Source organism: Melospiza georgiana, chromosome 8 (genome assembly GCF_028018845.1).
Source record: "Melospiza georgiana isolate bMelGeo1 chromosome 8, bMelGeo1.pri, whole genome shotgun sequence".
Lineage (NCBI taxonomy): Eukaryota > Metazoa > Chordata > Aves > Passeriformes > Passerellidae > Melospiza > Melospiza georgiana.
The window spans coordinates 28,799,519-28,815,907 of NC_080437.1; the positions used below are offsets into that span (position 1 = coordinate 28,799,519).

Consider the following 16,389-nt stretch of genomic DNA (forward strand, 5'->3'; position numbering starts at 1 on the left):
CACATCAAGCAGTCTTACCCTTAACTCTGGATTTGCCAGCTGCAAAGCAGAAAGAGAGTTCTTAATATTTTACAGTTGTAAAATTATGGAGAGGCAATCTTAAACCTGTGTTCATTTTCTATTGCCTGTTCTATCTCTTTAAGACCTCTGGTTTTCAAACTTGCAGTTCACCTTTATGAAACAGAGTTGCTCTTCTCATGTGAATTCCCCCAGTAACTGGGACAAAAAAAGGCACAAAAGGTTCAGGGGAGTGAGAGTGCTGTTGTTTCTGGACGGAGCATTTTCCAAAGTTTGCCCTTTGGATGGCAGCTGGAGGGGGCTCAGGGCTGGTGCGGCCATGGGGCTCTGTCCTTTGCCAGCCAAAAGACACCAAAGTACTCAGGTGTGCCTGGAAACTCTCTGTGGAGCCTCCATGGTCCTGGGGCAGGCAGCAAAGGTTGGAGCAGCTGCCCAGGGGTGTGTGGATGCTGGCAGGGCAGCGAGGGGCCTGCTGTGGTGTCACTGTGAGCACGCCGAGTCTCTTGCTTTGCAGAGTGAGGGATGTGGTGGGGCTCAGCAGCCACAGGCCGAGCATGCTCCAGCCCTTCAGCAGCAGCCATAAAGAAAGAAGCTTGCAGGAGTCATCTGAATTTTAGTGTGAGGGTATGGAACAGTTTGGGTCACCCAGTAAGTGACACCTCCAGGTGACAACACACATGCCTGTAGTCCAGCCAGTGGCTGCTGCCTCCTGTGCTTGTTCTTGTGAGGGACATCATCCTCACACATTTACCTCTGCTCGTTCCTCGCCTTGCAGCCCACCAGCTGACTTGTCTCTCCCAAAGCCATTTTCCCAGCAACACCTGAGGAGACAATTTTTAAATTTTATGTTTATTTTTGTCATCCTAGCAGGGGTCTATCACCATTGACTAGGAGACAGAGTTGCTGATTGCGGGGGACCAAATTAGGCTGCTTGTGTAAGGCTGTAGGTTCACCATTGCTAACCAGCAGCTACCTCTACCTATATATTGGTTATAGAAACCCGACTGCTTACTTGGTAAGGAGAATTCCTATTATTAACAGAATTTTTTCACAGGCAGGATTCCCTCTCCTTTTTATGAAAAATTACATTTACAAAGCCCATTCAAGGAGAAGGCATTTGGTTTTAAACTCTCCCCCTGCAGTATTTGAAATCTTTAAGGTCTGCAAACCTATAAAAAATGGGGATTGAATACAAGCAGAAGTGAAAACAAGTTAGTTTGTACTGCATGAACTGCAGAGCTTAAACTAAGCAGGAGAAAAATACTTTTTCTGATATGATTTGTGATAGTAATGCAGGCCAGGGCTGCTCTGAAGAGTTTTGCCAACACAGCTACATTGGTCAAGGATATTGATGAAGTGTGTGTTTGGTTTTGGGTTTTTTTCCACACTGCTGTAGCTGTTCAGGCAAAATCCCTGGTGATTCCGTAAATGCAATTATGCCAGCAAAACTGCGCTTTTGATGATATGGTTGATTTTGCTCACTGGAGGGCAAAACGTTGTGAAGCCATGCTGGCTGAAGCTTGCTTTCTCCAGTTTAAATTGTGTGTGCTCCAAGGGTAGAGCTTGACAAGCTTTTCTTTCAGTGCCCATGCCAGCTTCAGCAGTCACCCCCCCATGCAGATTGTCTCTGGGATATGGCTGATACAGCATCAGGCTGAAGCAGCTGAATGGAATGGCCTCACCATGGCTCTGCAGCATTTCTCCCCACCCAGTGCTGGTCTTTCTGACTCCTGTTAGCTAACTCAAAAAGCTGTAGTGACAGATAACTTGGCAGAGGAGGGCTTCCTTTTTTCTTCTTTATCTTTTCTAGTTTTGTTTTTTTCAGTGTGTGGATTTAGCTTCCCAAACTGTTTCACTGTGGGATCAGATGTGCTGTGGTGTGAATCCTAGAGATGGGCAGACCTGGGCTGTTGCCCATGGTTGGACCTACTCAAGTGGGTTATAAACCATACTCCCATCTCTACTGCCGTGGCTGGGAGACCAAATCAGAGAAGGGCTCTGAGTTAAAAATAGCCACTCTCAAAGCCCTCAGGCTGGTGGCCCTGGCTGGGGTCGGTCCCAGTGTCCAGCTCACCGAGTGTGCTGGCCACCAGCTGCACGGCCAGGACGCAGGCGAGGAGGGCAAGGCGCGGGAGAGCAGCCGGGATCGCCTGACCTGGCGCGGCTGCCGGGGAAACATGAGATGAGTTATGGTTTTAGAGTACTTAACTCACTGGCAGAGTGCTGCTGGAGCAGGTCTATACTGGGAATGTCTCGCACCACAGTCTAGGAATGCTGGATTAGCCTTAATAGTGCAGATGGAGCTTGTGCCGTTGGAGCTGCATTTTTGTGGTTTCACACAGCCCATCTCAGAGGGAGACAGTGCACAAAAGCGTGTCTTTGCAGGTGGAAGGATTTCTACCACATCAGCTGTAGGAAGAGTCATTCCTAGGTATTTTCTTTGTGGATATTTGAGCCTTCTGTGGGGCCCCATAGCATGGGAGTCTTTTACGTAAATAGAAGGACACAGGGCTTTGCGTTGAGGACTGTATTACAGGGTAAAGGTCTACGACTGATTGAAATCAACAGCCTCCTCTTAAAACCCCATCTGTAAAAGAATAAAAGATTTTCTTTTGCTCACACCGAGGAAGCAGAAGGTGAAGCCCAGAAGCTAAATAGACCAAATATCAAGAATTGTCGACAAAAATCTCAGGCTGGGGCAACTCTGCCACGTATAGTATAAGCCTAATCTCTTTATATGCTAGGATTTTTAAATTTAATTTCTTTTTTGCAGCATTTCTAATTGTTTTTAAATTCAGTCTGTTAGTGAAGGCACACGGAAACAAAGTTTTTCTTCTTTTTGATAGCCTCCAGTATTTGAATACCTTCTTCTGTGAAATGCAAAGAGGAATACTTTACTTCGTGTTCTGCCTGGTGTTGACTTAAAAAAAAGTGAGCAAAATGCTGCCCTCAGGGAAAATGGGTTGCAAAGCTGCTCATTCTTAGTTGGGGCCAGGTTTCACCCAAAGTATTCCCACTTCCCACATTTGCAAACCAAAAAATGCAGTTTAACCAAAAGTAGAGCTGTCAGGCAAGTGCTGGGCTGCAGCGTGGATCATCCAGTGCATCTAACCGGGGCCCCCTGAAGCATTGCTGCTGGCTGCCCTCTGCGCCATGGATCTGCTGGAGGGCCCCCATCCCACTCCAGGGAGAAGGGGCTTTCCCCTATTTCTGGGCTGTGAGAGTTTGGGAGAATGTGGCAGTTCAGGTTGGATGCCAGTGCTTGAGGTTTCCTAACGCGTGGTGGAGGTGCAGGGCAGGCAGCAGCGTGGCTGTGTCCTGCACTGTGGCTGTTCCCTCCAGCAGCACCCCGGGGGCTGTGAACATCCTTTGAGCAAGGAGTCTCCACTAGGGTGACTTGCATTGCACAGCAACGAGGCTTAAGTAACTTGCACAGCAAAATCTGGAAGTTGGAGATACAGATTCTCGCTGGAAAGGGCATTTGATGATTCAGCACACACGTGTGAGCACAGCATTCACTCGTGCAGATCTCTGCAGTTGTTGGGCATAATAGAACATGTTGGTATCCTCTTCCTTGCTGAATAGAGTTAATCCACCAACACAATAGACTAGAATGTCTCTTGAGCCCTACGGAAGCTATCACGTTAAAACAGGTTTATTCACTTTTTAAAATATATTATGTAAAAACTTACTCAGGGAGTTCATTAAAACCAGGATTTCTTTGTCCTTTTAAGACATTGGGGCTCACTAAGAAAAGCCTATTGAGTGTGGGTTTATTTTTCAAGCATGCAATGTGTGTCTGATTCTAAAGTCTTTCTGAAAAATAGCTCTACTGTTTATGCAGGAACCACATTTCCTTCCATGCTAATGTATTTTCTTTAAAAATATTGGTGAAACACAATGGAGGCACAAAGTTCCTCAATACTTGTATTAATCTTAGCATGCAATCAGCAGTTCTAGCTTACTGACACTAGTTCACGTCTTGCAGAAAATGTGAGCCTGAAGGGAAGCATATGGCAAGAGCATTGTAACCTGCTAGGATCACTGGCTTTGTTTGCCTTTTAACTATTGGCCCAAACTTGTGCATGAAGATTTGGTTTTTAAGTCTGGAAATGTGCCACAAAGATGATTTGACAAGTGTCTTAATGCCAGGAAGCACCATGATGTGTTGTGAAAAAAAGCCACCTGACCAGATGAAAATAGCTTTTGTGATGGTAATCTCTTGCACGTTGTGACAGTTGCAGATAAAACATTCTTATAAGATCAGGGGAAAAAAAAAATAAATCAAAATTTAGAGAAAAACTGACTGGCAATCTACTGTGCTACTGCTATGGGCTGTACTGAGCTAGGACTCAGGGTACCTATCTGACCTTTGGATGATCTGGATCAAATGCACAGACTGTCCAGTAGCTCTCAGTTTCAGTGTACAAAGTGGGGTGACCTTTGCTGAACACCTTGTAGTGTGCGGTTTGGGAGGTTGAAGAGTATTATCTCCATGACAGGGAAGAGGGCTATCCATTTTTAGTAGATCACCTTGCATGCTTCTTGCAAGGTCAGCTTCAAACTATGACTAATTCCTCTGCAAAAGAAACAGATGTCAGGATTAATTCATTTATATCTCTACATCACAGTACGATGTATTTTCTTACTACTGTAATTTGGGTCCTGTAATATATTTGCTTGCTTTTCCCCCTGTAGCTGTTATTCTAGTACGAATATCATTAATCTCTATCCCCTCATAACAATTGGACTTTTGGTGGGGGGAGGAAATGGGAAGAAAGAGGACATTAGGTTGTTCTGGGATAGCGACTGGGGTTGTGACCATATTTAACTATTACACATCAGTTAAGGTTCAAAGCTTTATCCCTCTGCAGAAATAACTGCATTCAGCTGCCCATGGCTGAGTCTCGTTATACCTTGTTATTTCCATGATAAGAGGAGAGAGAATGAATTTTTAAACAGTGAGTTCCTACTATTTGTTTGAGGTCAGACACATAATTACTTTTACAGAATGGCTCCTGGGAGGTTAGCTCCAGATGTGGGTTCAGGATCCTGCCCCACTGATGGACAAATGAAGTAAATTACACGGTCTTCCCCATGTCATGTCCTTCCTGTAAATTGGGGACAGTGGCCTTCCCTACCTGGCAGAAGTCTTGTGAAGATGAGTTTCTTTAAGATGAGAAAATTCTCACCTCTAGGAGGTGGCTTGAGGAGGAAGAAGGACCTTTGGCAATGCCACCCTCTCAAGGAGAGCTGCTACTTAGAGCCTTTGCTGTTGGACAACTTCTAGCTCTAGAGTGCCTCCATGCTTCCTGAGTGTGGAAACAGCATCAGCAGGAATGCCAAGAACTGTGTCTTTTCTGGGAGATAGTCCGTCCAGCTCTGTGCTCAGGTGTGATGCAAGCGAGTGGTATTGCCTCTCTTCTCCATAGAAAAAGGGTTGTAATCCAGGTTATGCCAGTTTTTGGAACACTTTAAGAGCCTTATCTCACCAGAGACCCCAAACACATTCATTTTAATTTATTTCAACATTTTTTACAATAATGGAGTATTTCTAGAAACACATGCTGCGCAGCTATATTTCACCCCAGACCCAAAGTTAGAGGCCATGTTTGTAAACACATGAAAAATAAGGCTGAAATAAGTGTAAGTTATGTAAGAGCCACTGACGTTTGCTGCTGCAAGTTCAGATATGTAATAGCAATTGACAGCACACACAGTCTTGTAGACAGATAATGCAGTGTGTGTGTGTGTGTGTGTGTGTGTGTGTGTGTGCAGTCCTTTTCTGGAGGACTGCTTCAAAAAAGATCCATCCCAGTCTTTATTTCACTTTTCAGGTTACTTTTCCAGATCCTGGCTCCCTGGTTTATTTTGGCTTGTGTGTATTTGTGTTCATTGTGTTCTGAGTAAAAAAAAAATGTAGTAGTGCATGTTAAAGCATCCAGGTTTGTCTGGTTTTGAGTTGAATCTGAGATGAAAACAAGTGGTAGAATTTGGATCAGGTTCCCATTCAGAGCGTTGTCTGGAGATCTTCAAAGCCTTGTTTAGTTTGGCCCATGTCTAGATAGTAGTCTGTAATAACACTTGTTTTTAGCTTGTAACCATCCTCTGGCTTGGATTCTAAACTGCGAAGCAGCTCATTCAGAATTTGAGTCAGGTTGTCTGAAAAGCTTTTACTTAATTATTTTTTTAATTAACAAGACACTTACTAATTTCCTTCTTCTTCTGTTCTGTGTTTTATTTGGAGTTGTGGTTGTTCCATTTTTTTAAACTTGCAGTGAGTGTGCTCATACAAAGAAAGTGCTGTTGAGAGAAAAATTGCTATTACTCATCAGTTTGGGAGTGTGGAGTGAATACTAGAAGTCCTTCTTGATGTCTCCAAATCTAATCTTCTCCAGCACCACCCAAACTCTGGGGGTTTGGATCCCAGCTGAGGGGCTCCTCCTGTGGGTTGTGCTGGGCTCTCTGGTGTACTAATTGTCCACCCAATAGAGACCAACCCAGGGTATTACAGTAACCCCAGGACAGCTTTGAATGCACGTACAAGGTTATTATTTCCTTGCATTTATCAGTTGTAATGACCCAGGTCAGACAATTTGTACCGTTTTCTTATCAGCTGACCTGAAATGCTCCAGCTGGTCACTGCTTGTCATGCAATGTCCCGTGTCCTCTCCACCTTGTCACTCATTTCAGCTTAATTCTCCTTGAATTCTTTAAGTAGCTTTAAGGACATAACTGCACATGGCTCTAAATTGAGGTTTGCTTGCCATTTGTTAGCTGATAAAGAGTTTCCCAGCTCAGAAATTCATGCTGCATAATCATCTTAACTTATAACCATAAATACATACTCTTGAGACGATGTATTCTTTGCATATTGATTAATGGACATGCTCTTTGTATGTTGTCCCTACTTCTGTGCAGTGATTAGAAAATATATGATTGACACTGGTGTGGAGATCTCTCTTGTTTGCTGATGGGGATGTATTTTTTTTTTTAAAGCAACACCAAGCTCCTAAATTCATGTACCAAACTTGTTTAGTGAATTGCTATATTGCACAACCTTATGCATCCTGTGTGATTTTTTTCTTGTGTGTTTTTGAATATTTTGGCTATATCCTTTCAACTTTCAAGCCTACACTTATTAACTGTGAGGATCCAACTTGGGAGGAAGCTCTCCAAATAAAAATCCTTTAATAGCCCATCAAAAACAATGCCCATTTTATCCAACATGTAGTAGTCAAACAGGGAAGCACTGATAGCTTGCGTGCTTCAGATGAGTGCCTTGCATGCTGGTTTACTACATGAAAAGCAGAAGCATAACTTCATGCAGGTATTTTCTATGTGTTGGTGCTCCGTGGGTTTGGTTTCACTAGTGTGCCATGCCCCACGGACAGGAGCAGGCAGGATGCAACCCTCACTGCTAGAATTCATGCAGGAAAATAGAATGGAGGAGAAAACAGTAAGTGTGGGAAGTGAAACGATTTTACTCTTCCCCCCTCCTTCCCAACATCAGCTTTTTCAGCCAAGTATAATGCTCATGTTAGATCAGTCTTTAAACCCCTCATTTAGCCATCATTTGTATTTCTGAAAACTATTATTTAACTATTATATGGAAAGCCAGCAGGATTATAATTTGAAATAGAAATGCATGTTGGTTCCTTGGCTTTATAATGACATGTTTATCTGCACCTCTAATGCTCTCGTTGCCCAAGTCTGCACTTTTGGTTAATATGTTCGCTGATGAGCAATTGTTTTGCAACAAAATGGCACTAAAACAACAGCATTATGTCGCTGTGTAATTTGTATTCTCTATACACATCCCTCCCCAATCGTTTTGCTTAAATCTGTTTGTGTTCAGCATGAAATGTGCAGTAATGGTGGTGTGCCCGTGCACATTACTATGTAGCTTCAGCACCGTTAGGTCCTTACTGACACCAGTCTGTAGGTTAAGAGCACTTCAATTGGTCTAATTTGCAACCTGATCAGAAACACTGACCTGGTTAGTCTTTAACAATGAATGTGCCTAATGATAACTTGTAGGCACCCTTAGTGGAGGCAGCGATGTGTGTACAAGGAGTCATTTCCAGCTCCGCCGCGTCGGAAGGTCTGGGGCTGCCTTATCTGGGATATCGCCTTGTCCTTCGCTTCTCTGCAGCGGGAGCCTTTGTCACCTCTAATGATACCTATCCGTCAGGCTGCTCTGACTGAAATGAAGATAAATTGAATTGATACAAACAGCAGAGTTAGATGACTCATTGATATAATTAGGCTGTCGGAATATCTCGCCACGTTTTACTAATGCTAATTATATGGTCTTTTATATGGGAAACTTCAGTTAATTTTGTTCTCCACAAAAGGAGAATACAGCCATTTATTAATTGTAAGGTGGCTCTTGGCTTTATAGAAGCCGTTTTCTAGAGAGGAGGTATGTTTACAGAATTTCCTTTAAGCTGTCAAAAGCCTGAAATTGATAACAACTTAAAAGAATCTAAACTGTTAATAGTTTACATTTATAATTCATCTAATGTGATAGTTTATTACATGAGAACCAAATACAGAGTATAATAAAACAAGATATTTATTGCAAATGGAAACGTGCTGAATAATGAAACAATACTAATTGCAGTTTAAACACTTTTGATATAAGCTATTTCTGAGAGGATGTTTCAGGCACAGGAGATGAGATATTCATCACAATAAGGATGCAAAAACCATTCAAAATATTTTCAGAAATACAGATAGGCTGTACATCTCTATGCTTCTCTTTTTTTCCTTTTTTTTTCCCCTCCCTGAAAATTCTGGGTTTTATCTTCTGTCAGAATTGATCACAGGAGTCAGTTTAATTGGGAAATTCATTTAAAATAGTTTCTAATTGGCATCAGAGAGTTGAAAGTTCAGTACAAAGGTGAGATCTAAGCTTTCTAATTAGATTGAATGCAGTATGACTTAAAGAATAGTCTTGATAATTACAGAATTTAATGCAAAATTATATTTTAATGAAATATGGTGATTTTTTTACAATGAGGAGTCCTGCAATTCGCATTCAGTCTTTCATCTTACTTTTAAAAGAAGAGCTAAATTGTTTTGTGCACCTGTGTATAAATTCCTTAAAACCCCACATAGTTTTATTAAAAACTAAGATTATTATAATTTCAGTTTTTCAGGAAGCTGATAGGTTTGCAGTTTGGATGCCAAACCTTATTCCAGGCATTCTGTATTTTCTCTACTCAAGTATAATTTTCTCTTGCATAGAATTACATTATGAACTCAAGTTTTCCCCCCTCTCCTTTCTCATCCCCCCCCCAGGTTGTTTGATGCAGCTGAAATTGAAGGCTGAAGTAGAAGGGGCCACTTAAGTAGTGAAGGGTTTTTCTTTGTAAATAATAGATCAAGAGCACCGTAGCTGTATCTAATGGCGCCGAATGCAGCCTCCGTTCCAAGGACAGCGTGGGGTTTAAAAAAACATAACCATAGTTCATCCCCCTCGCTAACCTGTGGTCAGTTGGGCTGCTGCTGTTGGCCAGTCACATGTTTTAATTCATCAGACATGTTTTTTTTATAAACCTCTGATAATATCAACACATGAATAGCAGGGATGATCGCTGGGATTTCCGGACTGAAATGACGAGGGAAAATAAAATAGAAGGGGTGTTTTGTAAAATCTGTTTCTTCTTTTCAAGCCCAGGGGTTTACCTGAGCACCGATCAACTTTTCTTATAAGCAGCAAAGTTAAGGTGTGCTTTTGCAGAAGCTGAGCTAGCTCCTCTCCAGATTTCTTTTCCCTCAATTTTTTTTAAGCTGATAAAGATTTCAGAATATGCACCTGCTTCTTTGAGTTGAACTCGAACTTATTTAAAGAGGGGAAAAGAAGCTTATTCCTGGCATGCAGTACAATATTTCATGTTTTAGAAGAAATAATTTAGTGATTCATGATATTTTGGAGAAAATATTTTACACTTAACAGATACTACCCTTTTCTTTCTTTTTAGTCAAGTTTCCTTATCTCTATTCTGCCAAGTGGATGCAATTTCAACATCAAGATAAATAGCAACATTGCTGGCAAAAATGAGTCAATTCTTGTCAGACATATGAATTTGATAAAAAAGACAAAACTGTGTTCCCTGCCTGTGGTCCAGCAGACTTGATTGAATGCAGTCAGAGACTCTGAAGTCCTTTCTCAAGCAAAAAACTCTCCCATTTACAGTTGATTACCAGGATCAGGCCCTAACTTGAAAAGGCAGATTCCTAGAAATTTCAAATGCAAAACAACATAAAAAAAGCTGTCGAAGGACAAATTCATTCTGTTTTACACTCCCTTCTGTGCTTAAAGTGTCTGTTCCTTGAATGACACTGGTAGATTTGCTTGTAAAATAATTCATCTTTCTTGTGCCACTCACTTCTTTGCTTTATGGTATCTTGTAAAATCAAAAGAAGCACTTTCTCTGGTGTTTTTTTTACAGGTTTTGCATTCCAAACCAAACACAAATAGTCGCTGAGAATTTTTGCATAATTATCTTCTGAAGATTTATAGTTTGCCTAGAATTTTTTTTACATTTTACTTATTATTGTTGTTAAATAATGACTGTTTCATTGTGTGTTTCAATCTGATTTGCTTTTGTTTTAAACAGTTTTGGTTTGTGACTAATTACTCATTTGCCTAAACCAAAAAAATCTTCTAAGAACAAGTTACAGTCATCTGCTGTAAATGATAGGAGGTAAAACACAAGCTGCGCTTCACCTTCATTCTGCTCAGCATTGGCAAGGGTTGTGGCAAACAGTAAAATGTCCAAAATGAAATTTTGAAAACAAAACAAAACAAAAAGCAGGCAGATTCACCATCAGTCATCAGACTCTCACGATTATTTTTTCTCTTCTGCTCCAAAATAATTGTACAAGTTTTCCAGGCTCCAGTAGCCTCTGTTTCATGTCCAGCATCCCCCCAAGCACGGCTGAGCTGAGACGCTCGTTCTGCACCGGGTTCGCTTCTGTGCGCGGGCAGGAAAACACCGCGAAAGACACGGAGGCACCGCACCAAACCTCCCAGGAGCTCTCCTCCTGTTTTCCTCCCCTCTGTCTTCTCCAGTTTGTTTCCATGTAGCAAAATAAATTTACAGAAATCCGTTCAATGTAACCTTTTTTTCCTTCCCCCTTTTCACCTTCCAGCTGCTTACCAGACAGATCAGATGTGGAAAAGCCAAAATCCCAGAATATGATGAGCCCATTAAATTAGATGATTCCCACAATTTGTTTCCTTGACAGTTCTCAGCTTTCTGTTTTGTGCTTTCTTAGCCAGGGCTAGGGGGAAAAAAAAAAAAGGTGGCTTGAAAGCTAATAGATACCCCAGCCATCAATTGCCGAGACATTTTGTCTTTTGTGACATTGAGGAAAAGACAAGGAAGGAACTAAAAAATGTCAAAAGATCAAAAAATCAGTGGGCTGAAGGAATGTGATCTGTTTATCGTGGTGTAGCTGCTCTTTCTGTTTGCATTAAGTCCGAGTGAGTGTCTTTGGTCACCACTAAACTTGCTTTTATTCACTCCCTAGGAGATGTAATACAAGCATGAAACAGTGGCTCACAAAGCAGGCACAGCGGTGAAGGAAATAAATAAATAAATAAATAAAGCAAGCCAGGGCTTCTTTAAAGACCACAAACCCAGGTTTATTGCCTTACGATTTTTTTTGCCTCGTATTAAACACGCTTACCTTTCTCTTGAAACTTGTTGCTGAGCACAGCAAATGGACCATGTTGTGTTGACACGGGTGTCTTGTTTCTGTGTTACGGGGAGGTTATTTTTATGTATTTATTTTTGAAAATGTCAATAAAATGAAAAGAGGGCGAGAGTTCAGTGAGCGGAAGTTCTGGCAGCTGATTGAATGCATGTTCTTGGCGCTTGACAGTTCGCGTCAAGTCTTTGGTTGGACTTTCCCTTTGCTTTCCCGGGCAGGGAGTTGGGTTTGTTTTCTCTGAAACATGAAAAGAGTTGGGCGAATGCAAATGCGAGGCAGCTCTGGCGCGCGCCTTTCCCCTGCACGCTTGGTAATGTAGTGCTTGCTGGGGTTTTAAAGTCACTGGATATTGCATAGCTCATAAATTCTTCACAAGCATGGATGGAAGGGGGGGAGATGTGTGTGCATGTACCGGGAGAGCGCGCGCATGTGTGTGTCTAAGTGCTGTCCCAGCCTATGAGAACTGATGGAGCAGACAAGGCAACGGTACAATCTGTTGGACAAATTTTTTTCTCACCCCTTGTAGTTGTTATGTGATAGGAAGTATGGCAAGGGCTGCATATTTTATAAACTTTCTATTAAAGTTGTGGCATGTTATCATAAAACTGAATTGCGATACTTTGTATTACACTCTGGGATTGAGAGATAGACATAGGATTAAAAAAACAATTTCTAGGCATTTCTAGATGATAAATTTAATTTTCTTTGCTATTTGGAGGTCTTCTTTGAAAATGCAATTGTAATGAACGCATTCAGAACTGGAGAATAGATTTACCCTTGGCTTCAAATAGTTGACGTTATCAGGCTCTGTCATTCGTTCCTTCCTATTTTCGGGCTGCTAATTGATGTTTTTGATGTCAGCAAGAAAATTGAAGAAAATGTCATGTGTGAACCAGTGCGGAAGTTAATAAGATTGACTTCGTTGACAGAATTTACAATGAGCACAGAGACCGCATAATGGGACCGCTGCGAATTCGTGTGCTCTCTTTGGAGTCAAAATTGACACCTCACGCTAGGCCAGCGGTCGATAGGAAAGATGCAACATTTGGGAAGGTTCCTAATCTCATTTTTTTCTTCTTCCCTTTTTTCCCCTCTCCTTCTTTCTTTCTTTCTTTTCCTCCCTCCCCTCTTACCTTTTGGTCTATGGAGCTTATCTAGTTGCAGAAGCAGCTGTTTATCCAGAGGGCTACTGCTTTGGACCAAGCCAGAGCCTTGGTTCAATCTCTCAGCACTCCACAACAATGCTCATTTTTTATGCTGTTTTGAGTCTGAAAGCAAAAGAGTCTTGAAAAGGTTAGATTAAGATGTGTCTTAAGGAAAGCTGTACTAATATTGGACAGGGTCATTGCATATGCTTGGGCTATGTGCAATAAAGCTGAAACGCAAATCCCCTCCGTATAAAGGAAGGAAGCTGTGGGACACCTACCTGGGCGTTAAGCATAACAGAAGACTACAGCTAAGCATTACTCTTCCTCTGGGCTCCAGTGCATGTGCATCTATGTGAGCGTGTACGCCTGCATGTGCAACCTCCAAAACTTCTGACTCTCGCCGAGGTGGTTTTTCCACCTTTTTTTCCTTGGATAAAACGGGAATTCAAACTTTTTTCAAAGTAGCAAAAGGCTTCACTGTAATAGTTTAATTTTCCAGTAATGTGACAAAGTTTATTGGATTTGTGTGTATAATTATGGAATGGATTAGCCGAGTTTGGTTCAGTGAATCTGATTATTTTCTGGCCTTTAGGGAAATGCGCTAAAACCCTAATATGTCCACTACCCCCAAGCGGTCTCTTTTTGAAGGCGCCGCACAAAATGTGGTCTCTACTAGCGTTCAGCCTCCAAGGATCTTCAGTGAGAGACATTATTCTTGGAATATCCAATTAATTCCACGGGCAGTGATCAGTTAGCGCTTCTTCTTCCTTTCTCGCCATTTGAAATGCTAACACAATGAATATTTTCTCATTGGTCTGCGTCCCTCGGCTAAGCTGTTGCCGCGGGCTGAGAATTTCATCGACTGATGAGACCAGAGGCTGCGCCGATAAAAGGTTACAGTACGTGATTTGCATGCCAAGTGGGGTTTGGTTTCATGAACTTAAAAGTTCTTTAACTTTTATTTGACTTTTTTCTTTTGTACATAGATGAGGGTTGTTGGAAAATTTTCCCCCCAAATTTTCTGGTTTGTTTCCCAAAAAAATCACCAAAATTGGCAATTAGTCCACATTACAGTTTTGGTTTGGACCCTCTTAAGCAAACAGGTATGAAACGTGTAATCTTTTGGACAATTGAAACAAAACTAAATGTATGTTCCAACAATCAACAAAAACGTATGTTTAAAAAAAAGCTTAAAAATTGTCACAGGTTTCCAAACAGATTTTGCCAAGTCCAATGTTTCCGTTTTCTCTTACAGTGTAGTGTAAGAGTATGTTTTTAACTAGGCTTTAATTCCTTCAGCAATTGCAGTACATTCTGTGAGACACAACAGAATGAAAGTAGCATATTTAGCTTTCGTATGTGTTAGAAGTGGGAAATCTCCACATCTTTTGAGTGGTGGGAATGGAAACCATGGGTTAAAACGACACTAGTACATTCCTGGAGAGTGATTAAGACAGATATTTATTTGGCACTGTTATTCAATGGTAAGTTGGTGGAAGTTCTTGGAGTATTAATTATGTTCCATCAAGCACGAGTAAATATTCCAACAGCAAAACAAGGAAGCTGTTATCTTTGTCTTCAGCACAGCGTTTTGCACAATTGCCTGTGCAATTCATTCGTAAATGTTGGCCATGCCAGCTAAGAGAGGTTTCCAGGACTGAACGATGCCGTGATCCTGGGATAAATGAGCCGATCCAGAAAGTTTTAGAGGTAAACTAAATTGAAACAAAGCAACTACCGCACATCAAATGCAGGCTTTCATGATTCAGCGAGGGTGAAGGAGGGTGGTGCTGAAATAAAGCCACGCACAGAAGGTCTACGCTCTGTGTTGTTCTTGACTTGCAGAATGTCTTAGATGTACCTTGTAAGCCGTTGACAAACTTTGTTGGTTTAGAGATGTGACGGATGTATTTTCTGATCTGAGAAGCATTTGGGGGATAGAGATAATTTTTTTTCATCCTCTTTTCCCTCTCCCCCCGTTCTCCCCCCCCCCAAAAAAAAGAGCATCAGCCTTCTGTGCCACTCTAATCTTAGAGGCTGGATAATACGGTTGGAGATTTGACATATTCCTATTGAATAAAAATCAGGAGACCCTTACCAAAATTGTTAGCAAAAGGGACTGGCAGAACTAGGTACAGAGCGGGGTGGGTTGTTTTTTTTTTTTTCTCCCCTTCCTTTCGCTAGCTGTCTAGGAGGAGTAAAGCAGGTGGCTCCCCGTGGCTGACTTTTCATGACAACATGCCATTAGAAATTGCGGTCCTGTTGATCAATCCACTCGACATGACAGCTTTGCCGCAAGGCCTGGCTCTTTGAGCACCAGCGCTCTGGCTTTTCCCTCCTTTTTTCCCGCACTAATTGGTGAAAGTTTTTACTGTGCTTGTGGCATAGGAAATTCTTTTGAACATTGTCACAATCAAGTGTTGACTTCTTTAGAATTGCAAGTAGGTTAAGTGAGTATCAACATTAAAAAAAAAAATCCACAAAAGGTATTACTATCGAAATTTATTAAAGTAAAATTGGGAAAACACACTGGCTGAATTTAAAAAAAAATTATTCTGGGAATCAATTAAAATATTGTTCCTTTTCAACTTTGCACAGCTAAAGATGCTACCATATTTGCGTCTCAAAAAGTAGAAAGGAAGAGACAAATTTAGAGTTCTTATTTTCTTTCTTGGTTAGTTGCAGGCACAGAACCGAGGAACACCTCTCAGTTTAAATGTACACAATTTGACTGCATCTTAGTAATTGAAAATGTAATAGAGAGTGGATTTTTCAGGTGATGTAAGATAAAATATTCTGCACTAAATAAGATACCTTAGCAAATTCTGTTTTTTAAAAAGCAGAAAAGAAAAATCCTGCAAGTGCAGCTTTCAGGAGAAGGAGGAGGATAGCTGTGTGTTCACACATAGCGTGGGTAAGATAACCGAGCCATTTGTGTGATTCTTCCATCCAAAATCAAGTCGTGAAACTTCTGTAATAGATTTTTTTGAGAAACTCTGTCAGCTGAAAAATCAAATTATTGATGTTTTCAGATCAAATTTATTTAAACATTGAATACTTGTTGACAAATTCAGGTGAAAAATTAGAAGATGTTTATAAAATATTATTAACAATGAAGAAAATAATCAATATCTATTACAGGAAAATATGCTGCATGTATTTAAAATGTACATTTTAACTATCACGGATGGAGTTTTTTTTCTTAGCTTTGAAGGTTGCTGTATGTTCATCCCTAAATATGAAATCTCCTTTTGCCATTCATAAATGTAGAAAGACCTTATTATTAGTTGGTGCAATTTTAGAGATGCAGGTGGTTTTAAAATAATCTGTGCAACTGCACTACAAGGATTTATAGAATGAACATGGGAAAGAAATCGGGAGAGAACAAGTGACAAAGAAGGAGAAAAAGGGATATCTAAAGCGTGGAGGTGGCTTTTCTTTAATAATGCATACGTAGCAATAGGGGACTTTGGATAGAATTCTTTCAGCTCTCTTA

At 41.1% G+C, this 16,389-nt stretch overlaps 1 protein-coding gene across 7 annotated transcripts in view; it reads left to right on the top strand.

Annotated features, from left to right (window-relative positions):
* The window catches only part of TCF7L2 (transcription factor 7 like 2), a 169,459-nt gene that overhangs the window by 110,083 nt on the left and 42,987 nt on the right, over positions 1-16,389 (top strand). The gene's annotated exons all lie outside the window — the stretch shown is intronic.